Source organism: Natator depressus, chromosome 1, assembly GCF_965152275.1.
Source record: "Natator depressus isolate rNatDep1 chromosome 1, rNatDep2.hap1, whole genome shotgun sequence".
Taxonomy (NCBI): Eukaryota; Metazoa; Chordata; order Testudines; family Cheloniidae; genus Natator; species Natator depressus.
Window position 1 is genome coordinate 115989327 of NC_134234.1, and position 20326 is coordinate 116009652.

General features: G+C 43.3%; 1 protein-coding gene and 1 long non-coding RNA gene across 5 annotated transcripts in view; one reads left to right on the forward strand and one right to left on the reverse strand.

Annotated features, from left to right (window-relative positions):
• The window catches only part of MAP4K4 (mitogen-activated protein kinase kinase kinase kinase 4), a 241511-nt gene that overhangs the window by 146389 nt on the left and 74796 nt on the right, over nt 1-20326 (reverse strand). The window lies entirely within an intron of this gene.
• LOC141982824 (uncharacterized) lies at nt 587-9711 on the forward strand. The gene is made up of 4 exons (XR_012638228.1): nt 587-695; nt 4077-4154; nt 4604-4686; nt 9569-9711. It is a non-coding gene; the product is annotated as an uncharacterized LOC141982824 (long non-coding RNA).

The window sequence follows — 20326 nt, forward strand, 5'->3', positions numbered from 1 at the left end:
AAAGCAACGTTACAGCTGCTGGACTGGCACTGGACAAGGTAACAGAATTCAAATCAGAGAGCATGGCAGCTATATGGCTTTAAATAACACCAACATGCAATGAGGGAAAACAAAACAGTGTTATGATCAGAATGCTGCAACGATCCTTGAAAGCACAGCAAGTGAAAGTATCCATCACTGGCTGGCATTAGGCAGGCAGCGAAAGCATGAAAGCATGCATGATCGTCCAAGAGTCTGAAGGTTCACGATTAACCATTATTGGGCTAACCCTTTCAATGCCATCAGCTGCTGCTGCTGACACACTAGTACATGTACGGCTATAATGCTTTGGGACTAGAAGACAAAAAAGAAGAAGAAGAAAATCACAACAGAGTTCTGCAGTACCGAGCTGTATCCAATAAGGCACTGAAAGGGTTAATGAAATGACTATCCATTTTTAGTTCTGAATACCACCAACAGACGGAGTTCTTTCACACAGCTATTTTGGAAACCTTCACAACCCATCCAAGTTCTCCCTCAAAAAGAGGGAAAGAGCGGGAGGGGAGAAAAGCAGCCTCATTCAGACTAGCCAGCAAAGAAGGGGCTTACATGATGCAACATTCAGAATTAAAGCAGGCTGCTGGAAATCCCTCTTCAGACCAGTTGGAGCAGGGACACTAACAGACCTGTTTTAAGAACGGAGTTGCACACACAAGGTATAACGGAATATACTAATCGTACTTGGGAGAAATATCACTTATGATCAAGTATAATGTAGATTAACTATATTAAGGAGGGCAGGATGGGGTTGATTTCAATGGAACCAACATAACATGCAGGTCGTACAGATCCTCCCTACGTCTTTCCTTTCCTCTTCTGCTCCCCTCACTTTGGTCTGTTTATGATCCTCACTTGTATCCTATCTAATTTAGATTGCATGCTCTTTGGGGTCTGAAGCATGTATGGTCTTGGTTTTGTGAAGCACCTAGCACATTCTCGAGCATATGGCAAAAAGTAATCAAAGAACACGGGGTAATTTACTTACTGATTACAAATGAATCCAAGAAAAAGAAGAGCAGCCTAAAAAACTGCACAATAGCTTTCATGTTATACAGTCGTCTTATGTAGAATATTGGGTGGAATCAAGCTTTTGTGATCCAACCCAAATGATAGTCAAGTAGTATCATAACCAGAATTGTGTTGAGCTTGCCCTTTCTTCCCGCCCCCTTTTTTGTCTAAGTAAATTATGGAATTGGAGTCTTCCAAGGTAAGATTTTGTTGTTCACAAGTCTGGCAAAGAAAGGGTTATTTGTGCAGGCTGGAGTTCTGAGTCAGATTCTAGTGCTGACAATGCAGAAAGAGTTTCTGAGATCTGAAAATATACTGTAGGAGGGTTTGGAGATAGTTCATGTGGACACAAAGCTGTTTACGGGTGACTCTGTCCATTTGCCAAGTTTTCAAGGACAAGGTGTTTTGTTTCAGAATCTCAGATATACTTGGCAAGAAATCAGATATACTTGGGAACAGATTTTATATTGCAAATTGTGGTTTAATTAAAAATATGCAACTTTAGGCTAAATATGTGTTTTGCATTTTACAACCAAGTTTACAAAATATTAAATCTTCTCCCTTTAACCGTTAGCTGTTAGACACTCTGTCATCTTATAAAATGCAGAGGCCCAATGCACAACATAACATTTCACCCCAAATGACTCCCTTTTGCAGAAAGCTAATCCCAGTTTTGATTCATTATTCAGCTGGTTCTACAGTGCAGTTTAATTTTTGCATGTGAAAGTGGAACACAGTGCAGGGAACAGATTGCTTTAACGATTCGTCTTTGTCAGGTGGGCTATTTCTTGTCTCTCTCTCCTATTACTCACTGAGGTGTGTATTCTACAATGTCAAGTTGATAGACAATTCTTAAGAGCCATTACACACAGCATAGCACTCATCCGACTGTGATATTTTTTCCCCACATATCGCATGCCCTGAATGCTGTGTGACACAGGCATTTGTATGCATTTCAGTTCCAGTATTAACCAGATTGGCTGCCTACCCCATAGTAACTAGCTGTGACTGAGAAGCGGTGAGTTTCTCTCATGTTTTTTAGGTAAACTGAAGAAGTACCTTAAAGCATCTACTTGTCTTTATGTTTTCTGGCTTTGGGCTTTTCATATTAACCTTATTTCTTCTGTTTATCTTGTAAAACTGGAGGAGTAACAACTAGACTGGATTTTCATTATGCATTGTCAACTGCTTAGAGTGATTTACATGTTCTGCAATTAGTGTAAATAGTAAAGAGAGGAGGGGCATGGGTGACAAGGGGTAGGTGTGAAATAATGGTAAAAATAAAGTTGACATGAAAACAATTTATCAAGTCTGATTACCCTGTTCTCTTCAGCTACATAGTTGCTCTGGGATAGCATAAATGAAAACACTCTTGTTTTTCAAGTAAGCAAAAATTATTTCAATTGAAAAGGATTTGTGGGATTTCTGTCCCAAATTTGTAAGCCTTCTATAACTACATCTGGTGTACATTTCAGACCTCTTTATATTCAGTCATAACAATTGCACTACAGCAAAAATGAAATCTCCTATCACTACTGTTGCACACAAGGATATTACTCATCTTCTAACGTGATGCTGAACACAGTTATGGACCACAATCACTACTTTGGAGGAGAGTCATCACATATAAACTTGGGCATCAGATATACGAAATAGATAGTTTTAAAGTGATGGCCATGAATAATTTAGTCAGCTACAGCAATATGAACATTCACCATTGCCTTGGACTCCTTACTGGGCTTGACAGATCTGGTTATTTGCAACAGCACAAACAAAACCAGCTCCCCCTTCCAGCTCAACAGTCAGAATGGCTAATGAAGTGTAGTAGCAGTGGGCATTCTGGGTAAAACCAATGTTGTTCACCATGATAGTTTGACAGTAAGTGACTGCAAATGCCAGTCATACAGTAAATGAACACTGAAAACCAGCATTCAATTGTGGAGAATGATTCCCACATTTCCTAATTGATTGTATTGGTTAAAGCCGGGAAACTTATCCCAGCACAACCATTCATCAAACCTATTAACATTGCACCACTGCACAGACAATAATAGACACAGAAGGGTGGAGGCAGAGGAGAGGTGGGAGAACAGCACACAGGCTAACTGAGCCTTCTGTAAGGGAGAAAGGCAACCAGAGCAGACTTCCATTACTCTGTGGCTGAGGGAGCTGGGGCATAATATGGGTGATGGAGAGAAATTGGGGGTGCAGTCAACGGAAGCGGGGGAACAGTGTTAGTAAAGGGAAGCAGGGCCCTCTGGGAACCAAGTGCAGCAAGCCACCCTAGTTGAAGACAACCAAACTAGGAAAAGGCAAGCCAATGGACCAACCCACATAATAAATACATAGTCCAGCCACCCCTAGGCCCATCAAACTATGTCCAAGAGACACAGGTATGGGAACAAGCGAGTGTGGGGTTCTATTAAAGTTCAGAGAAAACACCCAACTCAAAGCAGTACATGTTCACTGTCTAGCTAAAATATTCTTGTCAGTCATTTGGTCTACAGCTAAGAAGAGGACGTTACTTACCTATAACTGTAGGTTCTTTGAAGTGTGATCCCTATCTGTATTCCACTGGGAGTTTACACATGAGTACCATGTGTCCGGAGCCAGAGAATTTGAAAGTAGCAGTGTTTGCTGGTCCACGCACACACCCTTGCTTCGCCTCATAGGGCTTGTCTTCACTACCGGCTAAATCGGCGCTGCTCCAATTGATGCAGCAGCATCAATTTAGTGGGTCTGGTGAAGACCTCCTAAGTCAATGGCAGAGCACTCTCCCATTGACTACAGTACTCCACCTCCCCAAGAAGCGGCAGCTATCTCGATGGGAGAGCATCGCCTGTAGACATACCGCGGTGTCAACACCGCAGTAAGTCGATTTAAGCTACGCCTGCTTAAATTACATAACTAACATAACTTAGATTGACTTACTTCGTTAGTGTAGACGAGGCCATAGTTTTGTCTGAGGTGATAAAAGGTGGGGCAAACCGACCACATCTCCAGTTCCTTCTCCACTGCAAATCCAACAGATCCGCAGAAGAGGAGCAGAAGGGTGGGAAGTAGAATACAAAGAGGGACCACACATCTTGAAGAACCTCCAGTTACAGGTAAGTAACCTCCTCTCCTATCTTCGAGTGATGGTCCCTACTGTATTCCTCTGAGGGTGATTAGCAAGCAGTACCTAATTTTGAGGTGGTGCAAGGAGGACAAGAGAATGGTTGAGTGGAGGACAGCCGTGCCGAACAAGGCATCTGTTGCAGAGTTCTGTGCCAAGGCATAATGTGTAGCAAAGGTATCTACCAAACTCCACGTGGCCACCCACCATATGTCCCTCGGCGGCACATCATAGAGGGTGGCCCTGGGGGGATGCCTGGGCTCACGTGGAATGGACCCTCATCCCAAAGGGCGGAAACAGTCCTGACAGCTGATAGCATAGGGTAACGCACCCAGAAATCCATTTGGAGATTCTCTGTGTGGAAACTGCCTATCCCTTAGCTCTCTCTGCTACTGCAATAAACAATCTGGGAGACTTTCTGATCGATCTTGTCCTCTGCAGGTAGATGGCCAATGCCTGAGGGATGTTGAGGGAGTGAAGATATCGTCCCTCTGTCAAGGCGTGAGGCTTTGGGAAGAAAGAAGGTAAGAGAATGGCTTGTTTGAGAGGAAACAGAGACGACCTTTGCTAGAAACTTAAGACATAGGTGCAGGGAGATTATCTTTATGGAAAGTGGTGAAAGGGGGCCCTCATGGCCTCAAGTTCACCTACCCCTTCTCACCAAAGTGATAGCCACAAGGAAGGCGACTGTCACTGAAAGGAGGGACAGAGAGCATGATGCCAGCGGCTCTAAGGGTTATTTCATCAGTGCCAATAGAACAACGTTGAAGTCCCAATGGGAAGCAATCGATTGCTGGAAAAGTTCTGAGGAGGCAGTTCCAAAACCCAGTAGTCAACGGATATGTAAAATATGGAGTGTCCTTCCCCGGGAGGGTGGAAGGCACTGATTGCTGCTATGTGGACGGACGGACAGAGAGAGAGTTTAGGGTGAGCCTGGACATCTTTTAGGACAGGAAGTAATCCAAAAGAAGGGGAATCTCCACTTCCTCTGGGGAAAGCCATTTCTGTTGGGCCTAAGATGTGATGCATTTTCACTTAGCCCAATAGGAACGCCTACTGGACTCTTTCCTACTGCTCAGTAAGATATTTTATACTTCCAACCAGCACTCTCATTCTAGAGAAGATTCCATCCAAATACCATGCTCTGAGGTGAAGCATCTGTGGATTGGGATGTCTGATCCTGCAGTTGTGATGCATTAGTAGTTTGGGTAAAGTGGGAATGGGAAGGGGGGGGATGGGCTGACATGCAAAGAAGGTTGCTGTGGCCAGAATAGGGCAATACAGATGACGGTGGCTCTTTCCTTCCAGATCTTGTGGAGTACTCATGGCAGAAGATGGGCGGGAGGGTGTAAGTGTAGTTGATCTGCTCTGAGAGCATTGCACTGAGAGTCGGGACCGATTCCCCCTCTAGAGCAGTATGTTCTGCATTTGTGGTTGGAGTGGGAGATGAAAAGGTCTCTGGTCAGAGTCCTCCAGTGGTGGGCGGTAGAATTTCCGCTTAGTTGCAGGTGCGTAGCTACCCAGTGATCAAAGTGTGGCTCTTGAATCATAGAATCATAGAATATCAGGGTTGGAAGGGACCCCAGAAGGTCATCTAGTCCAACCCCCTGCTCGAAGCAGGACCAATTCCCAGTTAAATCATCCCAGCCAGGGCTTTGTCAAGCCTGACCTTAAAAACCTCTAAGGAAGGAGATTCTACCACCTCCCTAGGTAACGCATTCCAGTGTTTCACCACCCTCTTAGTGAAAAAGTTTTTCCTAATATCCAATCTAAACCTCCCCCATTGCAACTTGAGACCATTACTCCTCGTTCTGTCATCTGCTACCATTGAGAACAGTCTAGAGCCATCCTCTTTGGAACCCCCTTTCAGGTAGTTGAAAGCAGCTATCAAATCCCCCCTCATTCTTCTCTTCTGCAGACTAAACAATCCCAGCTCCCTCAGCCTCTCTTCATAAGTCATGTGCTCTAGACCCCTAATCATTTTTGTTGCCCTTCGCTGGACTCTCTCCAATTTATCCACATCCTTCTTGTAGTGTGGGGCCCAAAACTGGACACAGTACTCCAGATGAGGCCTCACCTGAGGATGTGGAGAGACTCATCCGTTTTCTGGTTAAAAAGATGTGATTCATCAAAAGTTGGTATTTTGTACCTCCCTGGGAAACCAGATGAATGAAGCCACAATTCCCTCCGCGTGACAATGCTCATAGCCAACAAGCACGATGAGGTGTCTGCTGCATCTACAGGCAATTGAAGCATTCTCGTTGCCACCAATTTCCCTTCCTCCAGAATAGACTGGAACCAGTCTTGATCTTGTTGCAGCAGCTTTTCAGTAAAGTTCTCTAGTGTACCATAGTTTAGGAAGTCATATTTGGCCAACGAGTCTTCGTAGTTCGAAATCCAGAACTAGAGGCTAGCTGACGAGAAGACCTTGCATCCCAGAAGGTCCCATCATTTGCCCTCCTTAACAGCCGGGGTTCGACCAAAGTGGTTGCTATCTGTACTGTTCAGTTGCTGCTTGTGCCCCAAGGGAATTGGGTAGGGCATATGAGTGAATAAACTCAGACCCCTTGGCTGGTACACAGTATCTCTATCCTGCCCCCTTGGGGATAGGCGTGCACGTGGCCGGACTATGCCAAACTGTTTGAGCTGGCTGGAGAATGGCATCATTTATTGGCAGAGCAACCCTACTCGGTACCGAGGAATGAAGGATGTCCAGGAGCTGATGCAGCTTGCCTTGTACTTCTCCAGGGGCATATGGAGTTCGTCCATTACCCTTCGCAGGAGATCTTGGAACTGCCGAAAGTCATCCAGAGGCGAGGGGGAAGCCAAAGTCACTACAGCGTCTGGAGAGGATGATGGAAAATGCTCTTGGTCTGGCGGTTTCGTTGGAACCAGACTGAGCAGTTCTTCCTCCATAACTGGTTTGGAGTGTTTGCTCAAGGGTGCTCTAGATGTGGATAGAGGCAAAGCCTCCCTTGCGGAATGAGTGGGTTCCAAGGTGAGTAATGGGTCCAGAATCCCCAACAGAGCCAGCACAACGGATCCAGCAGCTGCTGCAGAGGGTCCCAGGGCATGGTAAACCAGTAGCTTCTCTGCAGTTGGAGAAAAGGGTACTGCCACAATGTTGATGGTCTTTTGGGGTATTCAGCTAGTGGTGGGCGGGGGATGGGCAGCCCCTGAACTTCCTCCAAAGACGAAAACTCAGATCCCAGTTCCAATGGTGGCACTGTTAGAGCCCGTGGAATCATGTAACCAGTGTAAGATATGGCGAAGCATGTCTTGACTGCAGTATGTCCTGGGTGAGAGAGCTCACCTCCCTAGATGTAGATGGTAATGGAAGATCTTGGTTCTCTCAGGGCAGTTTATGTGGCTCTGGCGCTTTTTCCAATCTCCCCAACATTAATCGTAGTCGTTCTGGAGCCAGAACCGATGCCAGAGCAGAGGACTTCCCTGGAACCAATGGATCCCGTTGTGACCTTACACCCCATATTCTTCATAGAAATATAGTTATGATATGAATATTGCATAACTAACATATACTTTATGCAAGATGGCACATGTAATATATCATTGGAAAGATGATGATTTACTGAATGCGATTATCCAATTTGTATGCATGTATCATTTCTGTATCTGAAGTTCGCAATATTGACTATGTAACAATTACAACTGTGTGTGTACTTGGTGAAACGCCCACCAGACAGTAAGCAATCAGCCTTAATGGGCCATTAGAAAAAGACAATGAGTCTTCGGAGATGTGGATCTCCCATCTGCCTGGAGTTCCTTCCTGTGGATATTGAAAATAAACCTGGTTTCATAGTTCCTTTGACACTGAAAGGTCAGGCGATAAGACCACTTAATACAAAATCCCACCTTGGACACTGCTGGTGCTCTTCCTCTGTAGAGGGATGGGGATCAAACAAAGGTTTCCCGCCTTAGGTAAATCCTTTTTAAGGCTGGGGAGGGGGTTAATCTAGACTCTTCTCCATTGCCTACCCAAGAAGAAAGACTGCTGAAAGTACCAGGAGGGACAAAGGAACTAACCTGAGGGGAAAACAGGGGTGAATCCAGACTGAGACAGGGGTCCAGTCTGTAAGAAGAAATAACTGGAACTCTAAGCTACAGAAACTCTACAAATTGCTTAAAATAACATTTAGGGTAAGAAATTACTTATTGAAACCAGTCTCTTTAAGATCTTAAGCTTAGTATGCATGTTTTGTTTTATTTGCTTAGTAATCTGTTTTGTTCAGTTTGCTATCCCTTATAATCGCTTAAAATCTGCCTTTTATAGTTAGTGTTTAGTTTATCATTAAACCCAGTTTGTGTAATTTCTAACAGGGGGGCAAGAAGTTGTGCGTATTTCTCTTCACACTGAGGGAGAGGGTGAATTTTTATGAGCTTGCGCTGTGCAGATCTTTCTATACAGCGCAAGACAGTATTATTTTGGGTTTATTCCCCAAAAGGAGTGTGCACGTGAGTACTGGGTGAATCCTCTCGCACAGAGCTGACTTCAGTCTGTGTCTGCAGCTGGGTGTGGCCCTACCTGTGTGTGCGCACGCTGCAAGAGTCCGGGGAGCCTAATTCAGCAAAACAGGGAGAGGGAATCCAGGCTGGTGGAGCAGGAGGGGCTCAGTGAAATCCCAGTACATCAGGTGTCATCCCAGAAGGGGGGTCTAACTCATCACACCCGTGTCTTAAGGGAGGCCAACATTGATAGTATTCATGGCTTGGAGCCCGATACAGGCAGAGCCACCAGTCTGTGCAGTTTTCTGTCATGCTTGTGTGTTTTGGAGCACGCTGCCTCTCCAGAGCTGAAACTCATGGAAGGTGCATCACCCTTCTTCAATTTGGAGGAAGACTTACTGCCATGCTTACGTGCATGCTTCTTTACCTCCCATCTAGGCCCCAGCATGGGATCCATAGCAGTGGTACAGCCAGAACCAGACTCCAACCCCATAGCCAGAGGCACACACCTGGATGTCTCAGGCCGATGCACAGGGTGGGGTTCTCCAACCTGGGTCTGAATGAGGCCTCATGGCAACTTCCATGAGGTGCTTCTTAAGGTAGAGAGCCCGACATTCTCAGGTACGGTTGAGGAAGCACTGGCAGATACTGCACGTGGATGAAATGTAGGCTTCTCCCAAGCAGTAGAGGCAGCTTTGATGTTTGTTGCTCATTGAGAAGGAACGCGGGCAGGAGGCGCAAGTTTTAAATCCTGAAGTGTTCAGCATAGTCCAGTACTTGCTCCCAGGCAAAGGGGGTGGGCAGTGAGGTAACGAGTAAACAGATTCCCCCTAAGTCTCAGTTCTACTCCAAATACTACTAAAAAGGAAAAAGTACGTTAAAACAGTAAAAATAGCAAATGCTGCAAGAAAAACTAACTGTATACAACTATACTCTTTTAAGGTGGATCACACATGAGAGGACACCAGTAGCTCTGACTCGGACCATGAGGCGGTGAGAAAGAACTGGGGGCACAGTCAGTCCACCCGACCCTTCATCAGCTCTGATGAAACCATGAGGCAAAGCAAGGGCGCACACGCAGATCAACGGACATTACTACTTTCCAGTGTTCTGGCTTCAGTTGCATGCGTAAATGCGTAAACCCCTCCATGGAATATAAAAGGGACCAGCACTCGAAGAAGAAGTGGTCAGTTGTCATTCCATGTAGCCTTGGCCCTTTAAAGTTTCAACATCTGCCTGGCTGGATCCAAGACTGACTTCACTTTTCTTTCCCGACTTCAAAAATGACTCCATGTCTCTAACCTATTTTACTACCAGAAAGCTAAAAGCCAGACCAACACTCATTTGCTTTGTCAATAGATGAAGCATGTGCCCCTCCTGAATGTGAAATAAAAAGTCTAATTCCACAAACTGAAAGGCCAGTTTTTCTATTCTATTTATTTTCTATTATGCATGGTAGAGATCTGTTCTAATGGTAGCTAAAGAGGAGAAGCAACTGAAAGCTACGGCAAAAAAAATATCTGTTTCTCTTTTGGGGTTCACAACAGAAAAAGATCGGTTTCAAAAAGAGGCTTTTTATTATCACAGAGGGGAAATATTTTTTTAAATGTGACTAATCAAAAATTTGTCTGTTCTTCCTATATTAAATTGTTAATCACAAAGTTTATAACCCCAACAACAAAGCATACAAAGTCCTGAAGCCACAACCAAACTGAAATTCTTACCATCTCTTTACCCCCTCTTCACATTTCATTTCATGTCCCTTCTAGGCAGTAATTATTTTTAAACAAACATGAAAATGAACAAAAAGCTTTCCATCTTTTGAAGGAGCATTTGATCATTCACCCTTGACAAGACTTTCCGAGAGCGCATGCTAGCTAACTGCATAAGACAACTTTGGGAAATGTTGACACAGGAGCTACGACTCATGTTGACCACCACATGGTACTTTGTCAAAACGTTACAAGTAGAACCTTAATGGCTGATTCAGTGATTTACTGCACCAACTGCAGCTGCTGGGATTAAGAGCATAGACTTCCAATTAAAAACCATGGCACTAATCAGTCAATCATAATGCCACTGCATCCCTTTTGATTCTGCCATCCCCATATCTCCACCACATACAGGGAAAAAAAAAAAAGTAATGAACATGCTAAGAACTATTTCATAACTTTCATTAAGCTGAATTTCTGGGTCTTCAGAAGTAGCTCTTTACCCGGACCAAATTTCTGAGACACCATATTCCTGTTTGCTCTCATGTGTGGGTCTCTCCTAAGTTACAGTGTTCTGAAGTTGGGTAAGAAGCAATTACTTTATTTTTCAATTGTAACAAAATTTGGATTTCTTAGAAGTTTAGACTTCTTTAAAACTTTCATTTAAATTTACCATCGCTTGTCTCAGTGTTTGAATGTTATTTATGAATTACAATAACCATATGATCAAATTGAAAAAAGTCAGTTCGGTATGTTGGAATTGATTGCTCGATTATACAGTGCATACCTATGAAATTTGTGTCACAGCAGAATTCATGACTGGCTCGCAACAGGCCTGACTTTCCAAATACTATCATGTGTAGTACTTGCAAATGTGAGCAGTCTCACAGAAACCTATGGGACCAGTTGCAGTGCTGAGTACTACATTCAGCTGCAAGTGCTTACAAAAATAGGCCCTGTTTTATTGGACACTATCAACACAGCTGGAAACTTCACACTGAATTATTGTATGGCTACTGGTATTCTCTTAAACTCAATATTTTAAGGCCAAATTCTGCCCCCACCACCCTCCATTACCTACACAGATGCAAAGAATTTTACTGAAATGCAAGGAGTCCATACCCTCTGCATACACGCTGCTGTGTTCCCTGCGGAGACCTATGCCCAGGGGTGGTTTGGTGGTGACTGCATGAATTCACTGGTTGAATTCACTGGAGAGGGACAGGAGAGGGCCTGAGGGAGAGGGTGGTGTCAGAGGGGACTATTTACTTGCCTTTCTGAGGCTGCAGTAGTACTGCAGAGTGGACATGGAATACGATTCCATCCTCCCAACCTTGACGAACCTCTCCTGTGCCTAGACAGTTACTGCAGTTTCACCTGAGGTACATGACTTCAGGTTTTCCACTAGGGGACAAAAACTGATTCCCAACAATGCTCATCTTGGGCTGCTTAAAGACTCCAACTGGCCATAGCACCTGCTACACGACTGAAAGACAGATTTCTTAGACATGGCTCTTTCCTGTCTCAGGCCCCGAATCTACACCAAGAACCACGTAGGTGTCCCCTGTGCCTGCACAGAATCATACAGAAGTCCGTGGAGTTCCACAAAGGCACAAGGGTCTGCCCTCCCATGTCTCGGTGTGGGAGAGTGCCTACGATGGTGCTTCAGTCAAAACTGACAAAGGGGGATTCAAGAACCAAAGATATTAAGACCTTGTGCTACTTCCAATTTCCTTTCCCATTTGCTGGAGCATGTCTCTCAAACATATGTGCCTGTGATAAAAAAAAACCCTCTAATCCTAAAGCCACAGATAGGTTTGCAACTGGGACAGTAAGGAAAACCAAAAGGGTCATATACTATACCTGGCTAAAGTTAAAACAAAAATGAACATTCCAACCTGGTAGCTTTGAATGCTGCTCCTTAAGCAGCGAGGGAAGGTAAACGTTTTCCACCTGTGAAAAGCTGCGGTTTTTTTGCTTAACACCTACCCTGCAGCCAAGGAAGAAGCAACACTGAGTCAGAAGGACATTAACCAAGACTTATTTGGAAGGATGCTACTAACAAGAAGCTGGAATAGCCTGCACTCTGAGGGGATACCCCAGAATCCTATATAAGAGAACGCAAGGGGATGGGAGGAAGAGTCAAATACAAATTATCACCAGCTACTAACTTTTAGGTCTCTATCAAAATTATCATTAAATGTCCACTTGTTTAATTTAATTTTAAATTAACTGTAGTATCTAGCTATTTCATGTTTTTTCTTAAGACTTCAGTAGATTAGATTACGTGTTGCTTTACGTACACATCTGAAGACTAGTACTACACAATTTCAACTTCATCTGCTCATTAGTTTATTAGCTCATTTGAAGTATGACCCAATTTGGCTGTTACTAGGTATGGAAGACCTGACTAGATCTGATTCCAGGGGATGACTGTATTCAGTATGTATAACATACAAGGAACACAAAGAACATTTCGAGTTAAGGCTGATGACTTCTGAGATTGCTTCCATCTCTTCACACAAGCTACCCCCTCAACACACACTCACAAACTACCTGGGTTAATAACCAAGTGTCACAGCCTTAACTTCCATTTCCTTGCGGGTCTGATTTATATTAAAGTTGTGACATAGTCTGTTTTTACTATTTAACATATACTTATTAATAATCCCACTTAATTTGCATGAATATGACGCTAGCTAAAGCATGACAGAACTTCCACTAATTTCTTCAAAAGGTGATGCCACCAAGTATTAATCTTTACAGGATTCCCAGACATTGTATTTCATTGACAGCAACTGATTAGAGCTGTAGAGCACCGGAGGGAGTTTTCCTAGGTGACGTTCCTCATTTTGGTTATCCATAAATGGTGTCTAAAATAATTTTTTCCATTGTATGATCAATTTCTTATCCAGGCCACAGCTTTTTGTCAGGGGTTCTATTTGAGGCTTTCCCACAACCCAAAAAGACGTCTGTATTCAATAGTTCCTTAAAATCAGACAGTGAAAAGAAAATGTGTGACTGTTCTAGAATTTGTCCACAAACTATACTAACACCCACCTAATGGCAATGCGTTCTGCATACGACCCTGCCATAAAGTTACACACACAAAATATCTGATCATAGGTATATACTTAACTAGATGTTGCAATCCTTATACTTTGTGTTGCAAAACACAAAATTCAGAAGCGTAGAAAAGTTCAAGCCAGTATATGCTGAGAAGAGGTAATCCACATCCCGAAGGAAATCACTGAGTAGACTGCAATGAACACAATTAAGATTGGAACCAAACTTTAGTCCTTCAATGAAATCTGTTCAGGAGTGAGGCCTTTAGATTCAGTTTTTCTAACCTGTCATGCATGAACACCTTTGGGGGAGAAAGTCTGGTAATCTGAGAGGAAAAACCACTTTAAATGACAAAAGAAACGGACTAGAGAAGGTCAGCTTATTCGGTTCTGCACTGCCATACTGGTACCAGAATTAAAGCAGCCTTGTTATAACTTTTCTCATAACTTTGGGTAAGAAATGGAAGCTGGAGGGTTCATTATCCTAAGGGAGTGAAAATACTTCTACTATGGGTGCAGGCAACAGTGTGATGGCATCAGAACTTGACAAATTTTATTTCTACAAGCAAATAGAGCCATACATACGAGTCTCCTTTGGTTTCCGCTCCACACTCAACTTTCAACATACTCAGGGTGTCTAGACTTAAACCACTAGAGCTGCACCTCTGTAGCGCTTCATGTAGACACTTACTTCAGCAATGGGAGAGATTCTTCCATCACTGTAGTTAAATCTACCTTCCCAAGAGGCAATAGTTAGGTCAATAGAAGAATTCCCTAGCTAAGCCCCAGCTCTGTGTACAACGGGGATTAGGTCAGTTTAAATACATCAATCACTCAGGGGTGTGGATTTTTCACATCCCTTTGCGACACAGCTGGGTCAATTTAACTTTTTTACGTAGACCTGGCCTCAGTGACCACACTCAGTTCAGACAACGTGATTTTGATTGAGAATCTCTCATAAGCCCATGTATTGTTGGGAAACTGTTTCTCCCAAAAGAGAGACATTGATAAATGAGGAAACAAAGAGTTTATTTCTCCCGTCATGGTTTCTCAATACAAGATTACATGGATACATTGTCTGTCCAAACCATACTGCCATCTGGATCAGGTGATGGTGAAGAGCAATCAAAATTAGCCAGGTCAAAAAAAAAAAAAAAAAAGTTTCTTCCTTAAGGATTTTGCTTGCTCTGAATTGGAGAGGAGTTCAAGTGGAACTTCCCATCCTCAGAGAAAGGAATCAAATGATGAATTTCCAGATGGGGTGGAAAAGTGGAACCACTTTCAAGAAGCTGGGTGGAAAAAGCACAGAAAAAAGAAAACATACAGCTTCCATTACCATGAGCCATCACAAAGAAACCCTGCATTGTGACTGCTGGAAAACAAAGACATGACAACAGACCATTGTACAGACCAGCTAAGGAGACAAGTGTCCCTACAAGAGATTAAGAGGATGAGGAATTCCAGCATTTAGTAATCCTAGCTACCACTATCACTTATTTATTTGTACTCATGCAGAGGGCTTTCTTTAGAGTATCAAACTTCATGTCTGACAACATCAGTGACTTTTTGTAGAGATCAGAGGGATTAAGTTTAGACCTTCGATTCTAGGCTTTGAAAAAAAGTCAGAATAACCTATTTAATTGTATTTTAAAATTGAGAAAGGATGGAGGCATTGGAGGATAGTAACAGAAGCAATAGTTCAGGAAGATTTCTTAATCTCCATCAATGATGCCCGAAACTCAGGCTTATCAATTGTGCTTCAGGTAGAAGTTAGCGTTTTTCGGTATTTATCTCTACCTTTTTGATTCTAGCACCCCAGGAAAAGACCAATGGGCCAAAACTTTTGCACTCAGATACCTCAAGTTAAGAACATAAATATGGCCTAATTTCCAGAGGTACAAAGCAACTAAATTTTTACTTCTAATATTTATTATATGTTTGCAGCAGCACCCACAGCGTGCTAGGCACTTTTCAGACAAAGAAACAATTCCAACCCTGAGGAACCCACAGTGTAAGGACAGATGAACAGGCAGACAGAGATTAAGGTAAGGGAAACAAAAGGTATTTTCTATACGTATCAAAAGGATTCTAATACAGGCAATGAACTATATACCTCAAAGTACTAATGATGCCAACAGGAGCTTTGAAAATCTCATTGTTTATGTAAGCATTTAAATATGGACTTAGATGCTTACTTTTAGGTAACTAAACATGAGAAAATATTGACCTTGATTTTTTGCTGAACTCAATGTTTAGTAGTTTAGACAATTTTCTGGCGCAAGTGCTAGGGGAGCCAACTAGGGGGGGCGCTTTTCTTGACCTGCTGCTCACAAACCGGGTAGAATTAGTGGGGGAAGCAAAAGTGGATGGGAATCTGGGAGGCAGTGACCATGAGTTGGTTGAGTTCAGGATCCTGACGCAGGGAAGAAAGGTAAGCAGCAGGATACGGACCCTGGACTTCAGGAAAGCAGACTTCGACTCCCTCAGGGAACGGATGGGTAGGATCCCCTGGGGGACTATCATGAAGGGGAAGGGAGTCCAGGAGAGCTGGCTGTATTTCAAGGAATCCCTGTTGAGGTTACAGGGACAAACCATCCCGATGAGTCGAAAGAATAGTAAACATGGCAAGCGACCAGCTTGGCTTAATGGTGAAATCCTAGCGGATCTTAAACATAAAAAAGAAGCTTACAAGAAGTGGAAGGTTGGACATATGACCAGGGAAGAGTATAAAAATATTGCTCGGGCATGTAGGAAAGATATCAGGAGGGCCAAATCGCACCTGGAGCTGCAGCTAGCAAGAGATGTCAAGAGTAACAAGAAGGGTTTCTTCAGGTATGTTGGCAACAAGAAGAAAGCCAAGGAAAGTGTGGGCCCCTTACTGAATGAGGGAGGCAACCTAGTGACAGAGGATGTGGAAAAAGCTAATGTACTCAATGCTTTTTTTGCCTCTGTTTTCACTAACAAGGTCAGCTCCCAGACTGCTGCGCTGGGCATCACAGAATGGGGAAGAGATGGCCAGCCCTCTGTGGAGATAGAGGTGGTTAGGGACTATTTAGAAAAGCTGGACGTGCACAAGTCCATGGGGCCGGACGAGTTACATCCGAGAGTGCTGAAGGAATTGGCGGCTGTGATTGCAGAGCCCTTGGCCATTATCTTTGAAAACTCGTGGCGAACGGGGGAAGTCCCGGATGACTGGAAAAAGGCTAATGTAGTGCCAATCTTTAAAAAAGGGAAGAAGGAGGATCCTGGGAACTACAGGCCAGTCAGCCTCACCTCAGTCCCTGGAAAAATCATGGAGCAGGTCCTCAAAGAATCAATCCTGAAGCACTTACATGAGAGGAAAGTGATCAGGAACAGTCAGCATGGATTCACCAAGGGAAGGTCATGCCTGACTAATCTAATCGCCTTTTATGATGAGATTACTGGTTCTGTGGATGAAGGGAAAGCAGTGGATGTATTGTTTCTTGACTTTAGCAAAGCTTTTGACACGGTCTCCCACAGTATTCTTGTCAGCAAGTTAAGGAAGTATGGGCTAGATGAATGCACTATAAGGTGGGTAGAAAGCTGGCTAGATTGTCGGGCTCAACGGGTAGTGATCAATGGCTCCATGTCTAGTTGGCAGCCGGTGTCAAGTGGAGTGCCCCAGGGGTCGGTCCTGGGGCCGGTTTTGTTCAATATCTTCATAAATGATCTGGAGGATGGTGTGGATTGCACTCTCAGCAAATTTGCAGATGATACTAAACTGGGAGGAGTGGTAGATACGCTGGAGGGGAGGGATAGGATACAGAAGGACCTAGACAAATTGGAGGATTGGGCCAAAAGAAATCTGATGAGGTTCAATAAGGATAAGTGCAGGGTCCTGCACTTAGGATGGAAGAATCCAATGCACCGCTACAGACTAGGGACCGAATGGCTAGGCAGCAGTTCTGCGGAAAAGGACCTAGGGGTGACAGTGGACGAGAAGCTGGATATGAGTCAACAGTGTGCCCTTGTTGCCAAGAAGGCCAATGGCATTTTGGGATGTATAAGTAGGGGCATAGCGAGCAGATCGAGGGACGTGATCGTTCCCCTCTATTCGACACTGGTGAGGCCTCATCTGGAGTACTGTGTCCAGTTTTGGGCCCCACACTACAAGAAGGATGTGGATAAATTGGAGAGAGTCCAGCGAAGGGCAACAAAAATGATTAGGGGTCTAGAGCACATGACTTATGAGGAGAGGCTGAGGGAGCTGGGATTGTTTAGTCTGCAGAAGAGAAGAATGAGGGGGGATTTGATAGCTGCTTTCAACTACCTGAAAGGGGGTTCCAAAGAGGATGGCTCTAGACTGTTCTCAATGGTAGCAGATGACAGAACGAGGAGTAATGGTCTCAAGTTGCAATGGGGGAGGTTTAGATTGGATATTAGGAAAAACTTTTTCACTAAGAGGGTGGTGAAACACTGGAATGCGTTACCTAGGGAGGTGGTAGAATCTCCTTCCTTAGAGGTTTTTAAGGTCAGGCTTGACAAAGCCCTGGCTGGGATGATTTAACTGGGAATTGGTCCTGCTTCGAGCAGGGGGTTGGACTAGATGACCTTCTGGGGTCCCTTCCAACCCTGATATTCTATGATTCTATGATTCTAGTAACAGAAGGGCACAGGTCGCGCCTGTTACTCTATCCTTAAGGCAACCGTAGGGGAAGGGACTTCTCAATTCTAAGTTCTGTCTGTCCACATTTCTCAAGCCAGACCTTACAGTTTATTACTTTAAAAAAAAAAAAATCAATGGATGATTTCCTTTTGTCAGAACACAACATCTCTCTTGCATTTCCTCATAAGGCAAGGTAGCCTTCACGTTAATGAGCTCAATAATAGTGTGCACAAGCATTTTGCCTTTGCTCCAAAGGCAAAACACTGCAATGATTAATTGCAAAAAGGAAAGATAATTAAGTACCATTAACCCTCTACTTGTAAGGGACAAAAGGATTCTCCAAGCACAATAGACAAAGAGGAAAATGGAATTTTCTCAGTGTCTAAAAGAGAAGTATTGGGAATGGAGCCGTCCCCACTGAGGAACTCTAACTTCAGATATCTCTCTCTCTCGTCCCCCCACACCCACAAGCTTTCACTTTTTTTGCCACAAAAGCCCCCAGAAACTCCACATTGGTTCAAGGAGAAAACATTTACTTCAATAGTAAATCACTATCCAATGCAATGTGCTGCCACAGCAGGATTCAAAGGTGAAGGGCGCATGAAGATCATTTACCACTGGAGGCATCTGTGTGACTTGCACACCAATTTAGGGTGTTTGCTTTAGCTAGATAACTATTTTTCCCCTCACAGGAATTTTTACAGCATCACAGTGTATTTCTTGGTGACAAAGGATTTAGAGAGTAGGTGAGCTGGGCTCTGTTTGCATCTCTAGCCAAAAACTTCCTGTGTAATTTTCAGTGAGTCATTCAATTTCCTCTATTCCTCTGCTTCTTCAGCTATAAAATAGAGATAGTACTAACCAACTTCATAGCTGTGTTGTGAGACATAATTCACTGATGTTTATAAAGTGCTCTGAGGTCCTGAGGTGGCAGCTGCTACAGAAAAATTAAGTATTAATTATTGAATGCCTAGATACTACAGAGATTGGTGCCTTATAAGTATGTTTAAAAATTATTTCCCATGAATAGTCATTTTAAACCAGGAAGCTGAAGAGTTCATGTTTCCAACAGGTGTGTCATATCCAGAGTTTTTAGACATTTTGGAGGAAGGCAGCTGATATTACAGAACTGAAGTTAAAATCCCGAGCATGAAGAGGGAGAACTGGGAGGAAGTGGAGTCAGACTTCTTTTCCTCTGAGCTAGCAAACTAGAGGATACAGATAATCAATGCCTTTTCCCAAAAGGCCTGAGGGAACTCTTATTGAAGGCTATAAAAGTATTTGCTAAAAGAATCAATGGCAGACAGGTTAGAAAGAAAAAAAAAAAAACACATTTAGAAGTACCGCCAACTGAGTTGGGCAACTCCTAATAGTGACCAGTACATGGAAGACACTTGCCTCTTATAACACATTTCTTCAGATATTCATTGGTTTGAGGTGAGTATGATGATGGACTGGGTTGTTGGCCTTTTGAAGCAGGGAAGAAGAGCTCAGATGATTTTGAGGAAATGCCTGGATACAGGTAGCACAAAGAACTCATGATAGATTGTGCTCTTTTAACAATAAACCTTTCAGCCTTCATTAAAACCCAGGCTGCAAACAATTATGCTAATTTAGCAGAACAGTCTGAGTAACCAAGAGTTTCTATTTAAAGATATTACTATTTAGAGTGTCCTCATTGGGCCACTTGCCTGTAAGAAGAGATCTTTGCAGCTCTCTAGAGTTTTGCATCCATTTCAATAGAATGAAAACTCTCTTCATGAAAGAGCAAAGGTACTCAAGGAGCTCATATGTTCAGCACATCTTTTAGCTTCAAGAAACTTCAATAATAGCCACATTAAGACAATAGAACTCATCCTTTATTTTTAAAGTCAGTGCTAGTTGTTTAATTGCTCCTCAATATTGCAACAGAAAATGAACAGGTTTAAACAATATTCAATGTATCTTCCTTACAAAACAAAAATCTATGTTTGGTTAAAAGCAAGATTTAAAACGCTGCTTAGACGAATTTATAAAAGAGATTACAAATCTGAAATTGGCTAACAGGAAGGTAACTGGAAGGAAATGCAGATCTTTATCTATAAACCTGAATGCAAAAAACTTCTAAACTTCATCTCTGTAGAGATGTTTTGTACTTTTAAGGCTAAAATGCTAGCTTACTCTCTGCCTAAGGCTGCCATTTATATCCCGTCTTATTTGGAGTTGGCACTGCCGCAATACTTAGGGCCTCTCTACACTTAGCAGGGGATCGAGGAGTGGCGGTCAATTTAGCAGGTCTAGTGAAGACTCATTAAAT